Source organism: Triticum urartu, chromosome 7, assembly GCF_003073215.2.
Source record: "Triticum urartu cultivar G1812 chromosome 7, Tu2.1, whole genome shotgun sequence".
In the NCBI taxonomy this organism is placed as follows: Eukaryota; Viridiplantae; Streptophyta; class Magnoliopsida; order Poales; family Poaceae; genus Triticum; species Triticum urartu.
The window spans coordinates 606646063-606661145 of record NC_053028.1 but is presented as its reverse complement, the minus strand read 5'-3'; positions in this window follow the sequence as shown (position 1 = coordinate 606661145).

Genomic DNA, 15083 nt, shown 5'->3' with positions numbered 1-15083 from the left:
GTGGCACTTTAAGATTTTTTGTATTGCAGAAAATACTTTGGACAGTTCATCACCCAAAGGAAGAACAAGTTGCAGTAATTATGCACGAAGGCATATCAAAATCAAGAGTATCGGCTAGCCTATTACAAGGCAACACGGTGCCCAAAATAAGATCATTGTTTTTTCGCAAAGGAGAAGCAGTTTAAACCGGCATCCGGTTCAAGCTTGGTCACCAGCCTGGCCTGATGGTTGTGGGTCATCCCGCACCGCTTCTCTACCCAGCGGCTGGAAATCAACAGTTGTGCAGTCGATTCCCATTAATGCTCGAAAGACAGCTTCATCATGGATCAACAACGACGGTTCAATATCGGGAGTGTAAGTATGCTTATGGATTGGAGGGATAAGATTTTCCGCTTCAGGATTTGGTGCAACTACTCGCTTGTTTTGGTTGTCATATTGGGCTTGATAATGAGACAAGTCTGCTTCTTCAACCAATTGACAAGTTAGCGGACGCACCTCCCGGTTTATTGCTCGCAGATCCGCTTCACTAAACTTTGACCCGTCTTCCTTCAAGCTGGGATAGCCCTGAGCCGCTTCAACAGGATCAAAATCCGGCACCTAAGCTTTTGTCCGGATTAAGGCATTGATAGCACCGGTTTGAGCAGCATATTTCTTCAGCTTTTCAACCCGGGCAGGAAGCATCGACAGTCTCTTCAGAGTGTCCTGAATGAAAGTGGGCGCCGAATTGTTGTGGGATGCAGTAGAGATGATCCGCTTGTGCACCAGTGTACAGTTGTTCAATCAATGTGTAGGCGGCTTTCAATTTCTTCCGCACATCTGACCCCAAGTGACCAATGTGTGTCCCTGAAATATTACAAAGGGTTAACAAACCGGCAGCTCTATAAGACGGCCGAATCAATCCAGAAATCAAACCAGCTTACCAAAGATAGCAGCGGTCATGGCATGCACGTGCCGCTTTATGCTGGTCAGTTCGTCCACCACCAGTTTCAGTGCAGCCTCGGCATCTTCTGCTCGTTTGGTTAAAGCGGATTTTTCGGTGGCCCAATCCGCCCGCTCCTTCTTGAACTCCTTCTTGAAATCCTTCTTAAGCTGTTCCATGACGCTTAAGGCGCTAATCAACTCCTCTTTTGCTTTTGAGGTTTCAGTCTGTTGGGACTTCAGATTTTCTTAGAGATCGGCGACTTGGTTTTCTTTTGTCTTCAGCTCAGCCTGCATACAAACAGTTATATGGTTCAGCAAGCAGTGCAAGAATTGAAGCACCAACCACATAACAAGTTATGCACTTGGCACTTGGGGGCTAATGCCTATTTGATCTTCATATTTCACTTGATTATAAAGTCCCAAGATCAATACAAGTATTCAACTTGGCACGTGGGGGCTAATGGCTATTTGCTTGAATAAATTCTGATGCTGTGATCTCAATTACTTAAAGCCCCGGTTTAACTACACCAAGTTGAACCGGCCCTTGGGGGCTACATCAGCGAATTCCGAAGCATTGTGATTTATATTAGCAAGTCCCGGTTTGAATGAAGATTCTAAACCGGCCATTGGGGGCTAGGAGAGTTAACAAAATTGAAATATCCAAGAAGTAAAAAGTACATGAAAGTTACCTCAAATTTCTCTTTCATCATATTCACCAGACCAGCTTGATAATCACGGCTGGTATACAGCCGGTTCAGGTAGCCAGAATGAAGATCTTGGGCATTCAGAGCAGCATAGGTCGCCAAGTCAACATTCCACTTGCCTTTGCCCATGGCAGCAAATTCTTCTTTGGCGGTATGCTTGGATAAAACAACAGGATTGCTGGGCTCTGTACGGCCAATACCAGTAATTACAACTTCATCATCCTTAGCATCACCGGTTTGCACTGGCACAGTCGGTTTGTCAGCAAGCTGGGATGGACTGGTGGATCTCCCAAACCGGATGGAGCTTGTGGGCTGGTTGACAGGGCTTGAGGTGTCAATAGGCCTTTCTTCAGCAATAAAATCGTCATCCTGCTGTGGTGGATCATTGGGTATATCTTCAGGAATAGCCGCTTCAAGATCTGGTGTTTTACCCGGTTCAGGGACGGCGTCCTCCTCGGCCGCTTTATCCAGGCGAGCCTTCTTGCTCGGCGTAGGCTTGGCCCTGAAAGGAATAACAAAGTCAAATACAGCATATGTTCCAAGGTGATGTACCAGAAATATTATGATAAGTATAGCTTACCCAAGCACCGTTTTGAGCGGTGGCAGCTGAGTAGCCGATGACTCGCCAGAGGATGAGTGGGAAGTAACCTGATAATCGGAGTCAGATGGATTAAGAGTTTGATGAAAACAGCCCACTTTAGGACAAGCACTAACAAGCAAATTAGAGACCTCTGAACGGCGTTTCCGTACCGGACTGTTCGGTAAACCGGCGGAGGTAACTACCTGGCCGCTGTGTCGGGTTGTGTGGCGAGCTTCGTGCTGTTGGGTCTTCATAAGAAATTTGGGATCCAAGTAAGCAAGAGGATGAGAAAATTTAACCTTCCGGTTTGCCTGACGGATTTTTAGTGAAGGCAAAGGGTTTGAATTGGAAGAGAGAGTAATTACCTCTGCAGCATCAGCATGGCTGGCTTCGGCATCATCCTGACAAATGTCATCATCAATAATGCGTATGAAAAATAATCCAAGTGAGTCAAGCTCTACCTCAAGGTCCAGATTACCCACATCATCATTAGGGGCTGGATCAGAAGATGCAGTGGTTTTCTTCTTATGAGCAGGCCGTTTCATGACTTTAGTCTTTGGCCGGGTTGGTCTTTCCGGTTTGTCTGTTTTTTCTGGCTTCTCCTGCGGAAGCTTCTTGCTCCAAAACGGACCATTGCTCTGTTTAAACAGACATTGATATCAAATAATGACCAGATATATCAATAACAGGTTCAGTAAAAAGAAAAATCAAACTCTTACAGGTGGCGGTCTGTTGGTGGCACAGAAGGGAAGTAGGCCGGTTCGAGCACAGATGTGTTCCGGTTCATTCACCATTTTATTCACAGCCTCTGTGATTTCTTCGTCGGTGAGCTAGATGTTAGCATGTCGCAGTGGGTCATCAACACTGCCAGTATACTCGCACATCAAACCGGAGCGCTGACTAAGGGGCAGTATGCTCCACGATATTCAACAGCGAGCAAAATCAACCCCTGTTAAACCGTTGGCCATGAAGGCTCTGAGCTTGGACAGTTGAGGAGCGTATTTGCTTCTCTCCTTGGCATTCAACCTTTGCGGAAAGGGGTGTGTATTGCTAAGCCGCTCTGGACGAAAGCCAGGCAAAGGATTTTCACCAGCAGGGGAGGTGTCTTTGCAATAGAACCATGTTTGATTCCACTCTTTGGGGTGGCTGTGCAGTTTGGCGTGAGGGTATGTGACCTCTTTCCTTTTCTGAATCGCCACACCACCCAATTCCGTATTGGAACCGTCAGTAAACTCAGTACGGCGGTTTAGATGGAGGCAGTCTCTGAACAACTCAACTGTGGGCTCCTCTTGAAAGAACACCTCACAGAGCACTTGGAAGTGACACATGTTTGTAACAGAGTTGGGGCCAGTGTCTTGTGGGCGGAGTTGAAAATCGGCCAAAACATCCCGGTAAAATTTAGAACCGGGCGGCTTAAAGCCCCGGGCTAAGTGATCTATGAAAACGACGACCTCTCCTTCTTGAGGTGTGGGAGGGCATTCTTTGCCAGGGACCCTCCAATGGATGGTGTTTTTGTTGCCTAAAGCGCCGATCAGGACTAAATTATTCAGTTGAGTCTCTGTGACGCGAGAAGGAACCCAGTTGCACTGATATACTTGCTTGGCCATGATGAAATCTACAAGATAGGTGATTCCGGTTCAAGAATGCATTGATTAAAGTACACTGGTATGTACAATGTTAAACCGGAGACAGCTCTATCTAAACCGGAGTTTTATGAAGCAATAGCATCTAGCGATTCAACAAGGGGACTAATGGTATATACCGGTTTGGCAATTTTTTCTACAAAGTTAAACCGCCTGGTCTAAACATTGAAACAGTCGAGATTGCAGATGAGTAAGTATGCAAAAACAGGTTTCACAAGATTATACTACAGCGTTGGATCTGGAACCTGTTCATAAAAGAGATAAAAATTCAAGGCCCAAAAGGAGCAGTGCCGAATCAATGAGCCATCGCTACGGATAAGATCTATGGTCTTAATATGCGAAAGTGAAAACAAAGGGTAAAAACTACTGCTACACAAAAGCAAAGATTCACAGACTCGTCTAAAGATCTAGCATATGAACAAGGAGCAGGCGATGAACACTAGAGAGCATGGAAACCCTAGAATAGATCTATAATGAAAAAGATAGAAGACTTACCGGAGCTGAGGAAGACGCGGAAGGTCGCTGCGGTGCTCTGGTACGCTCAGGGTGATGCAGCGGCCAAGGTTGGTGCAATAGTTGACGGCGGCGGCGGAGCTCCGAAGCTGGGCGACGCGAGGAAGACGAAGCAGAAGGGCACGAAGGGGAAAAAAGAAATGACCCTTTGGTCCTATTTATAAAGAAAGGGACATGTGTCAGGCGCGAGAATCAAGGGGCCGCGAATTTGGAAACGGAGCTGTCGCCTCAATTGTCGCAGATCTATTAAACAAGAAGGTAGCATGGATCGTTTCTTTATGATAGATGACATCACTCCAGTTTACAGTAATCAGAGAAGATGACATCACGGCAGTTCACCAAACTACAAGAAGATGTTGAAGATGAAGTTTTTGCTAAAGGATTGACATGAACCTGTTCAAACCAATCTGGGGCCTAATGTTGGGGATATTACTACTGGGTGTAAACCGGCCTATCTGGGCCGGGTTAACTTCATTAGTAGTTAAGTATGTTAAAGCCCATGAAGGTAGATGAGGGCTTAAAGCCCATGATTGGTTTAAGGCCTGTAGCCGTAAACCGGCATCGGTATGTAAACTTGTATTGTAAGTTAGGAATAAGTAGAGACCAAACCGAACACGCATATGAGCCGGTGTTGGGACTCTGTAAACCGACAGGCATCACCGATGTATATAAGGGGACGACCCGGCGGCGATTCAAGAGAACAGACAACAACTCGAGACTTATAGGCGAACCTTGTTTGCTCCCTAGTCATCGAAACCCCGTCAATTCCATCACAACTAGACGTAGGCTTTTACCTTCATCGAAGGGGCCGAACTAGTATAAACTCTCTTGCGTCCCTGTGTCCGCTTTAACCCCTTCAAGCTAACCCGTTGCGATGGCTCCACGACTAAGTCCTTTCATGAGGACATCTGCCGTGACAAAACCACGACAGCAGCCCCCCTAGTGCCCCGTAGCGTTGAACCTGCCGTTCCTGTAGCTCCGGCCGTCATGGATGACCTCGCCACGGACGTCTCCGGCCACCCCTCCTCCTCCTACCTACCCCACTAGATGCGGGAGAGCACGGGCTACGCCCCGGTGCTCCCAGCCGCCGCCCCCGTACCCTACAGCGTGGACGCCACCGCATCCAGAGGTTGCCGCCGACGACCCGGCCCGGCCTGACAGGTGATTAGCTTAAGGCTAATCACCGCTTAACTAATCCCTGATGCTGACAGTGGGCCCAGGCGCCCTAATCCTTTAATTAGATTAGTTTAATAACCCCCTGTTAACTAACCGGTCACTGACAGGTGGACCCCACATGTCAGGTTGACCTGGTCAGCTCCGTTGACCTGCTGACGCAGGCATGACGCAATGCTGACGCAGTTATTCATTTTCTAGTTTAAAATTAAATCAGGAAATTCCAGAATATATTCATAACTTCAAAAATTCATAAAAATTCAACCGTAGCTCAGATTGAAATAATTTATATATGAAAAATTATCAGAAAAATTCAATCTATTCATTTGTACCTGTTTCATGCATGTCTAACCAACTTATACTTGCTGTATAGGTGAAAACATATAAATGGCATTTATAAAGATTTAATTTAGAGTTGCATTTGAACCTTGGGTTCAAATGGACCTCTTCCAAATAGAATGCTAAATGCATTAGCTCAAAGAACATCACATACTCATGCCATGATCATGCATCATATTGTTGCATATGCTTGTGTTTGATTATTGGCACCGTTCCTTCTCGATAGGTCCTGCTCCGGAGACCCTTCCAGAGTACCTGTCTGACGAGTAGTGCCTTCCTTGTTGATCTACCAGGCAAGCAAACCCCCTTGTTCATTCTGATACAATCCTACTCTCTCACTCCTGCTCTCATTTATTGCATTAGGACAACAACGATTCAACTGCTACTTTATGCTGCGGTAGTTGAACCCATTCCTCTGCATGACCTGTCATTGCCACAGTAAATAGTTAAAACCCACTAGCATGTGCAGGAGTTGATTGAGCCATGTTGTGTTCTTGCCATGCCATGCCTGCTATTGCTTAGAGTTGTCTCAGGTCTGATTCATCGGGAATGAATTGGAGTGGTACGATATGTTCTGGTGCTGAGAGTTAAGCATGTGAACACGATTTGTTAAAGGTAGCGGTGAGAGGCCATGTAGGAGTACATGGTGGGTTGTCTCACTGGAACCGTCCTTAAGCACTGAGTTCCGTGTATGTTGTCCAATGACTAGCTACTACCACACATTGGAATGCTTAAGTGCCCCTCTCGACTTATTAGCCAACTTGATCTCTGTCTAGGAGTCGCAAATAGTTTCTGGTGTTTGTAGGTAGTGTTAGTAGTCTACCAAGTGGCACCCGGCCAGGTGGGCTTGGGACAGACTAGGCACAAGTGGCACGGTGTACCAAGCGTAGATCCATTCGGCAAGGTGGGCTTGGGAACCCTGCACATATCGTTTGGGGCCGTGAGCGACACCCCGACCGGATCTCCTTGCGGATGGAACCCGAATAGGAGATAAACCTGGACTAGAGTCTTGTGTGGTTAGTCAGGTCGCGGCCGACACCCTCGCCAGGCTTCGGTTTGAAGGTTGCCGAGATACATGACGTGTACATGGTGATAAGTGGTGAGAGCGTGTGTGAAGAAGTACACCCCTGCAGGGTTATCATGATCTATTCGAATAGTCATGTCCTCGGTTATGGACTTCTTGGATGCTTACGTGGTACATAGACAACTTAAAGTGGATACTCTAAAATGCTCAAGACAAGTGTGAGTGCTGTGGATGGCCTTCTCATAAGGAGACGAGGATGAATCCATAGTGGTGTATTTGATGTGGTGTTTAGTGGACTCGGTGCGCTGCCTCACCTCAAAGAAGTTTCTCGTTGTCGTAGAACAGGATAGCCACTGAGTCAAACCTGGCTTGCTGCAACTAAACCCCACATTACCTTCTTGATGCAAACGCATGTATGACAGGATCTGATGTAAGTCTTGCTGAGTACCTTTGTACTCACGTTGCTTTATTTATGTTTTTGCAGCGTAGACTTCGGTCTTATTAGTTTACTTGGACTTCGACGAGTAGCTTGCACCTCAGCTACGATCTTGTACCCTTGGGAGGGACTTGTAGATAGTCAGGCTCCTTAGCCTTTTTCTTCTGTAGTTGTCTGTACTCAGACATGTAATGCTTCCGTTGCTTGTATGCTCTGAATGATGGGTCATGTGACCCATGTTTGTATTTAATGTTATGTGGCTCTTCTGGGCCTTTATCTATATGAGTTGCATTATGTTGTGATGCCATGTTGTACAACACATACTTGCATGTTATGCGTACGTGTGACATGTATTGCTATGTGTGGGATCCGACAATCTAGTTGTTTATCCTTGGCAGCCTCTCATATGGGGAAATGTAGTCTAGTGCTTCCTTGAGCCATAGTAGTCCGCTACAGCCCGGTTCACCGGAGTCCTGCTAGCCCAGCACTACTGCTCAGGACACTTGACTGGCCGACATGTGTTTCACTTCGTTCCTGTGTCTGTCCCTTCAGGGAAATGTCACGCAGTGACATCCGGAGTCCTGTTAGCCCAGTGCTACAGCCCGGATTCACACGCTGCTGACCGACATGCTTGATGTGAATCATGTATGCCTGTCCCCATAGGTTAGTGCCGCTTTGGGTTCACGACTAGCCATGTCGGCCTGGGTTCTCTGTCATATGGATGCTAGCGACACAATCATATACGTGAGCCAAAAGGCGCAAACGGTCCTGGGCCAGGGTAAGGCGACACCCGTGGGAATACCGTGCGTGAGGCCGCAAAGTGATATGAGGTGTTACCGGCTAGATCAATGTGACTTGGGATCGGGGTCCCGACATGCACTCGTTTGACTGTCATGCCGGCGTGAGACCCAACACGGACGGGACGGGACGACACAGTCAGAATTTCAGTTTCTCTAGTTTTCCACGGCAAGCTGGCGCGCTCAGCCATGCCTGCTTAATTATGCATTGAATTCGGACGACCGTCACGTTACCTTCCGCCTATAAGTACTGTTTCCCGGCCTTCTATGGTGGCACCGTGACCCAACTCACCCTCATAAGCCCCCACCAGCCCGACATCGCTCGCCACTTATCCTCGCTCTCGCCATGTCCGCCATGCCCCGCCCGTCCATGATAGGCGAGGCCGCAGGCGGTCACCGCTGGAACTAGTGTTCGGTTTTTCACCGGAAGGCGGACGGAGGGAGGAGGCATTCATCGGTCTTTGGATGGCAATGCGGAGATCGAGGACTTATTGGAGCGCGATAGCCTGGCTGAGGAGCAGGAGTTGTTGGAGCGCGACCGCTTGATGGAGGAGCAGCGTATCGCCTATTTGCGCCACCAGCGGGACATGGAGCAGCAACGCACCGACGCTCTGAGTCGTGAGCAGAGCACCCGCACCTGGGCCGACTACATGGAGGCCGGTGCCTGGCAAATAGCCCTGGAGGCTGTCGGGCACGCACGCGTTCGTGACGCTGATTTTTACTAACAGCTCGTCAAGTTGGTTTCCCGCTTAGAAGCCGAAGCTTCAGTGGACCACGCCGGCATGTAAAGGGCCAACGTGCGCGAGCAACGCGCCCTATCGCACCTCTGGCATGTCCGAGGCGAGGCGGAGGACGCCGGTACCGGCGTTTAGCGTGTACCACAGATGGCGGCCGACATTGTCTAGTTAGCTAGGAGTAAGTTAGTACTTGTACGCTACTAGAGTATCAGTGGGAGTAGATAGTTAACTTGGCTATGATGATTGTCAAGGTGGAAGTTCAGTACTCTATATGTGGATCAGACATGTTACTTTTCTCTGAATGTTGAACTTTCTGTTTGAACGTATGGAATGGGCTGTTATTTTTTTAAATGGGTTGTATTTGTCCTCCACGGGTTTAGAGGCTGACTTGTGGGCCTACGATGTTGATGCGTACACAATCAGGAGATGATTGTACGTGGAGGGGATGACAGCAGGGACCCGCCAAGCGGCCAAGGTCATGGCAGTACGCAAGCAAGTGCCTCCTTATTTCAATCCAATAAAAAATGGCTCCTCCTAATGGATTTCTGACATCTGGGTCCCATGCCATTGTCAACGTAGTCAATAAACGAGAGAGTTGCACAACGAGCGGCTGATACCAGGGACCCAGCAGCTCGCCTAGTTATTTTTGTTTTTGGTTAATTTGATAAATGCCACTCCAAATCTGATGTTTTAGAGAAATGCCACTGCAATTTCCAAACTTTGAAAAATGCCATTTCCAGTGGCATTTTTCGAAGTCTGGAGTGGCGTTTTTCAAAGTTTGCAAATTGCAGTGGCGTTTTCCAAAGTTTGCAAAAATTGTAGTGGCATTTTTCAAAGTTTGGAAATTGCAGTGGCATTTTTATGAATCGCCATATTTGTTGTGGCATTTATCTAATTTGTTTTTGAGACGGAAGGAGGGTGTCAACTGGGCTATGCGGGGCACTCTGGCCTGTCTAGACAGCCTTCTCTTTTATGTTTACCACAGACCAGCCTTGTAGTTTTTTTTTTCTTTCTGAAAATGGCTAGCCCAGTTTTTTTTGTGATTTGCCAAGTAAGTTGCTTTGTCAGGCCTGTTGCGATGCAAATCTTTCAAGACGAGGAGATCTTCATTCGGCTGGACGAGAAAATGGCCTATCTGTAATGAGAAACAGGCTGTACATTTTTAAAACACATAAAACCGGCAATTACTTTCAAATTTCATTTTTTTTTCATTTCAAGATTTTAAATTGCATTAATTTTTATGCGTGGACAATTTCTTGGATTTTATATTGATATACATTTATTTTTAAAATCTATTTGAATGTGACTCGAAATTTCGGGATTAAAAATAGTTCGGACCGCACCGAAATATGCAACATTTCGTATAATTTTTTAACCGTGGCCCCAATATGGGCTGTAATGCTAACAAAAAGAATATGGGCTCCAAAAAAACCTTAAGAATTAGCAAATGGGTTGTAAATTATTAGAAAATAATGGCCGATGGGTTGTATGTTGTTTTCCATAGATTTGAGGCTTTCCTAAAAAAGGTTGACGCCCAAGCAGTGACTGTTGGATGTCCATCCAACGGCCATCATGCTTCTTCAATCTCTGCTCTTCCTGCTCCAGCCGCTCAAATAAGCGCCGGCGGGACTGCCTGCTCCCTCCTCCCCGCGGCCGGCTGTGCTGCCGCGCAGGCCTCACCGCCCCACCGTACTCCCATCGCTGGCCTAGCCATCCCTCTACTCACCCACACCTGCTGTTATTCTCCGGCGACGGCAGACGAACCAGTAAACCCTCGTACAGTCGTACTCCCCTCCGCGTGGGAAACAACTGCCGAGTCTTCCCTGCCTCCGTGTCGTTCCCTTCCTAGGCCTCACCATCGTCCACCGCCCTGGTGCTCTCGGCGCGGCCTGGTCAATGTCGTCAACGACCAACATGCATCTGAAGTGGACTGTACGTGGAGAGGCTGATAGCTGGGTCCACAGCCGCACGCAAGGAAATGCCTCCTTATTACGCGCAAAATAATGATTCCTCCACTTGACATCTAGGACCCACCGAAAGGGCCTCTGTATTTTGCGAAAAAAACGTTACCGCCACTGATAGCTCGGACCCACCAGCTATATCTTCGCACGCAAGGAAGTGCGTCCTTATTAGGCACAAAAAAATGAATACTCCCCCTGCTAGCTGGGACCAAGTATAGTGGCAGGCTGACTTGTGGGCCTACTAAGTTGACGGGGACAGAGGGCTTTGTCAACTTAGTCAATATGCACGATTCTAGCTCAAGTGACCGTACGATGTCCATCCAACGGCCGTAGTGCTTCTTCAACCTATGGTCTTCTTGCTCAAGCGTCCCAAACCAGCGCCGGTCGTGCCTCGTGCTCCTGCCTCCCGTGGCCGGCTGCGATGCGACGGAGGCCTCACCGCCCCTACTACTCCCACCGCTGGCCAGGCCATCCCTCTACTCACCCACAACCCCTGTTATTCTGCGGCGACGGTAGCCTCACACCGCAGCGAACCAGTGAACCCTCATACTCCTCTATGCGTGGGCATCCACTTCCGCATCTTCCCCGGCTACGCGTCATCCCCTTCCTAGGCCTCGCCGTCGTCCACCGCCCTGGTGCTCTTGGCGCAGCATGGTCAACATGGTCAAGGAACGACTTCCATTGGAAGAGTACTGTACATGGAGAAGCTGACAGCTGGGTCCACGACAGCCGCATGGAAGTGCCTCCTTATTAAGTGGAAAATAATTATTCCTCCACCTGACAGCAGGGACGCATCGGACGGACCACCGTATTTGGCGAAAATAATGTTTCCCCCTGACTGCTGGGACCCACCGGACGGGCCACCATATTTCGCGAAAAAAACGTTCCCCCCGCTATCAGCTCGGACCCACCGGAAGTGTCGCCTTATTACGCACAAAAAAATGAATACTCCCCATGCTAGTTAGGACCCACCTTGGTGGGTGGCTGACTTGTGGGCCAACTAAGTTGACGGGGAGGAGTGCTTTGTCCACTTAGTCAATATGAACGATTCTAGCTCAAGTGACCGTACGATGTCCATCCAACGGCCGTTGTGCTTCTTCAACGTCTGGTCTTCTTGCTCCAGCCACCCAAAGCAGCGCCGGTCATGTCGCATGCTCCTGCCTCCCGAGGCCGGCTGTGCTGCCGCGGAGGCCTCACCGCCCCCTACTATTCCCACCGCTGGCCAGGCCCTGCGGTGACGGCAGCCTCGCACCGCAGCCGAACCAGTGAAACCTCATACTCCTCTCCGCGCGGGCTTCCACTGCCGCGGCTTCCCCGACTCCGCGTCGTCCCATTCCTAGGCCTCGCCGTCGTCCACCGCCCAGGTGCTCTCGGCGCAGCATGGTCAACGTGGTCAAGGAACATCTTCCATTGGACGTAGACTATTCGTGGAGAGGCTGACAGCTGGGTCCACGGCCGTAGCAAGGAAGTGCCTCCTTATTACGCGCAAAATAATTATCCTTCCACCTGACAGCGTGGACCCACTGGACGGGTCTCCGTATTTTGCGGAAAAAAACGTTTCCCCCTGACTGCTGGGACTCACCAGCTACATCTTCGCACGGAAGGAAGTGCGTCCAGGCAAAAAACGATTCGCCCCGCTGACTGCTAGGACCCACCAGCTATGTCTTCGCACGCAAGGAAGTTCCTGACAGTCGGGACCCACCTGATCGAAGCGTACGTAGTGTTGTCATTCTGGTCGCGAACGTGTACGTACATACGGGTCGATGTAGAGGCGTGCATGTGTCGAAGTAGAGGCACGCACGTAGAATGTACATGTACGTACAGCGACCAGTGTGCAATAAACAAAATACGGCCACGTACGTTCATACGGGGAGGGTCTCGAACGCCTACTCGCGCATACATACGGCCAGGGCTCGTATACATGGCTGGGTCGGAACGGAGAAACAACACTGTCATCGTGTTCATGGGGAGCCAACCGGTTGGGTCGGGACGGAATGCGTCGTCGTGTTCATCGGGAGGGCTTGGACGGAACAGCCGATGGAAATGACGCTTGGCGTACTGCAGAACGGAGGAAACGGCCTTGTGTTCGACCGACCATGTTCGAAATGGGATCCTGTTCATCGGGAGGGGTCTGGCGTACCGCGAAAGGAGGAAACGGACCTCCTACAGTCGAAATGGGGGTCTTGTTGATCGAGAGGGGTGCGGCATACCACAAAAAGGAGGAAACGGACTTGTTTTGGAGCACTACGGTCGAAACGGGGGTCCTGTTCATCGGGAGGGGTGTGGCGTACCGCAAAACGGGACTCCACGAGATACTGTTCATCTCCACCGTCGACCCCCTCCAGCCTCCATGGGCTACTGTTCATCCACGTCGACCTCCTCCAGCCTCCACGTGCGACTGTTCATCCACGGGCTCCTATTCATCCAGCCTCCACCGCGCGCTACTCCACCGGCTACTGCTCAACCAGCCATCTCCGCGGGCTCCTGTTCAACCACCCCTCAACGGGCTACTGTTCATCCTGCCCTCCACCGTCTACTGTTCATCATGCCCTCCACGGGGTGGTCCTGTTCATCCTGCCCTCCACGGGGTCCTGTTCATCCAGCCCCAACCGGCTCGATCGATAGGGGTATCGTTCATCCAGAGCCAACACCATGGGGTCCTGTTCATCCACCCCCACCGGGAACTGTTATCCAAACCCCCCAGCAACGCTCACTGTTCATCCAGAGGCAGCATCGATCGGCTTCAGTTAGCAGCAGTAGCGAAGGAATCGCTTGATCGGGTTCGGTTAACAACCATCGATCGATCGCTCGGGTTCAGTAACGCGTAGCCTGCAGTGCAATTGCTTGGGTTCAGTTAGAGCCGAACGCCTCGCTCGGGTTCAGTTAGAGCCCAACGCCTCGCACACACGCGTGTATGTACAAGAGAAACGTGCATCGCTTGGCCCCCGACCACCCACCGTAACCGAGGACTCCCCGATATTTTCCGCGCCCTGGCTTCTACCGTGGTTTTTTTCATCATGGATGGCCCAAAGAATGTCATGCAGCTGCGTCTCCGGACCGCCCAGGACGAAAAGCCCATTTTCTGTCATGATTTTTTGTCATAGAAGTAGGACCCCACCACATCTATGATGATACCGGGTTTTGTCCCAATTATCGTCATAGAAGTGTCATAGGTATGGCAGGAAAAAAAATCGTTTGGCCCAAAATGTCACGGATGTGTCTTTTTTTGTAGTGTACCTCCATCAAGAGGGCCTGAACCTGGGTAAAACTTCGTGTCCCTTGTCTCCTGTTACCGTCAACCTTAGACACATAGTTCGGGACCCCCTACCCGAGATCCGCCGGTTTTGACACGGACATTGGTGCTTGCATTGAGAGTTCCTCTGTGATGTCGAAGACAAGATTGATGGATCACCTTGTTATCAAGGACAGTATCACCTCCGGAGGAGCCCTGGCCTCAGGCCAAACCCTCCGGCTGGGCGGTATTACCATGACCGCCCGTCCGGCCGTTAAGACGACGATGACCTCTCGGGTCATCGAAAATCACCTTCGTGTTGACCCCGAATACTCCAAACGGATGGATCCGACAGAGTTGTCATCTTTAAACGAGCTCCTGGATCGCATCGTTGCCTTGCTGGTCGCTACAGACTACGATCGGATTGGGCTTAAACCCGATCAGAGAGAAATCAAATCTCCGCCGATCACCTATCAGATAGCGGTAGTAGTGGAGCAAATCAACAACTCTTCCTCTATGCTGAGGACGAACTATGTTCGGATTTATGAGCTCGAAGAGCCGAATACCCATCCACAGAACAACATGCCCCATCCTCTGAACCTAGAATCGGACGGCGAACCTGAAAAATCGCTTGATATCCTGGAGCCTGAACTATTAAGCTCGGAAGTTCCTCAAACTCCGGATCCCAAATTGGGTCAGGGTTCGGATCTAAAGCCACCCACCCACCTAGATATGCACGATCTCATGTGCATATGACAGTAGTCTCAGGAAACAGTCCATCACTTTTGGGCCTGATTCCTCCTTGTCAAGGACAAGATTAAAGATTGCCGCGACGAAGACGCGATCTCAATATTCTGCAATAATTACTGGGACGAAGGAATCCTCAATGCCATCAACCGCCGTCACGTATTACACTTCGCTGACTTGGCAACCATAGTACAGAAGTACTGTACAATGGAAAGAGCCTGAAAAGCTCAGGCAGCTCGCTGGGAACCACCGGTTTCCACTCAACCCCTCGTTCGG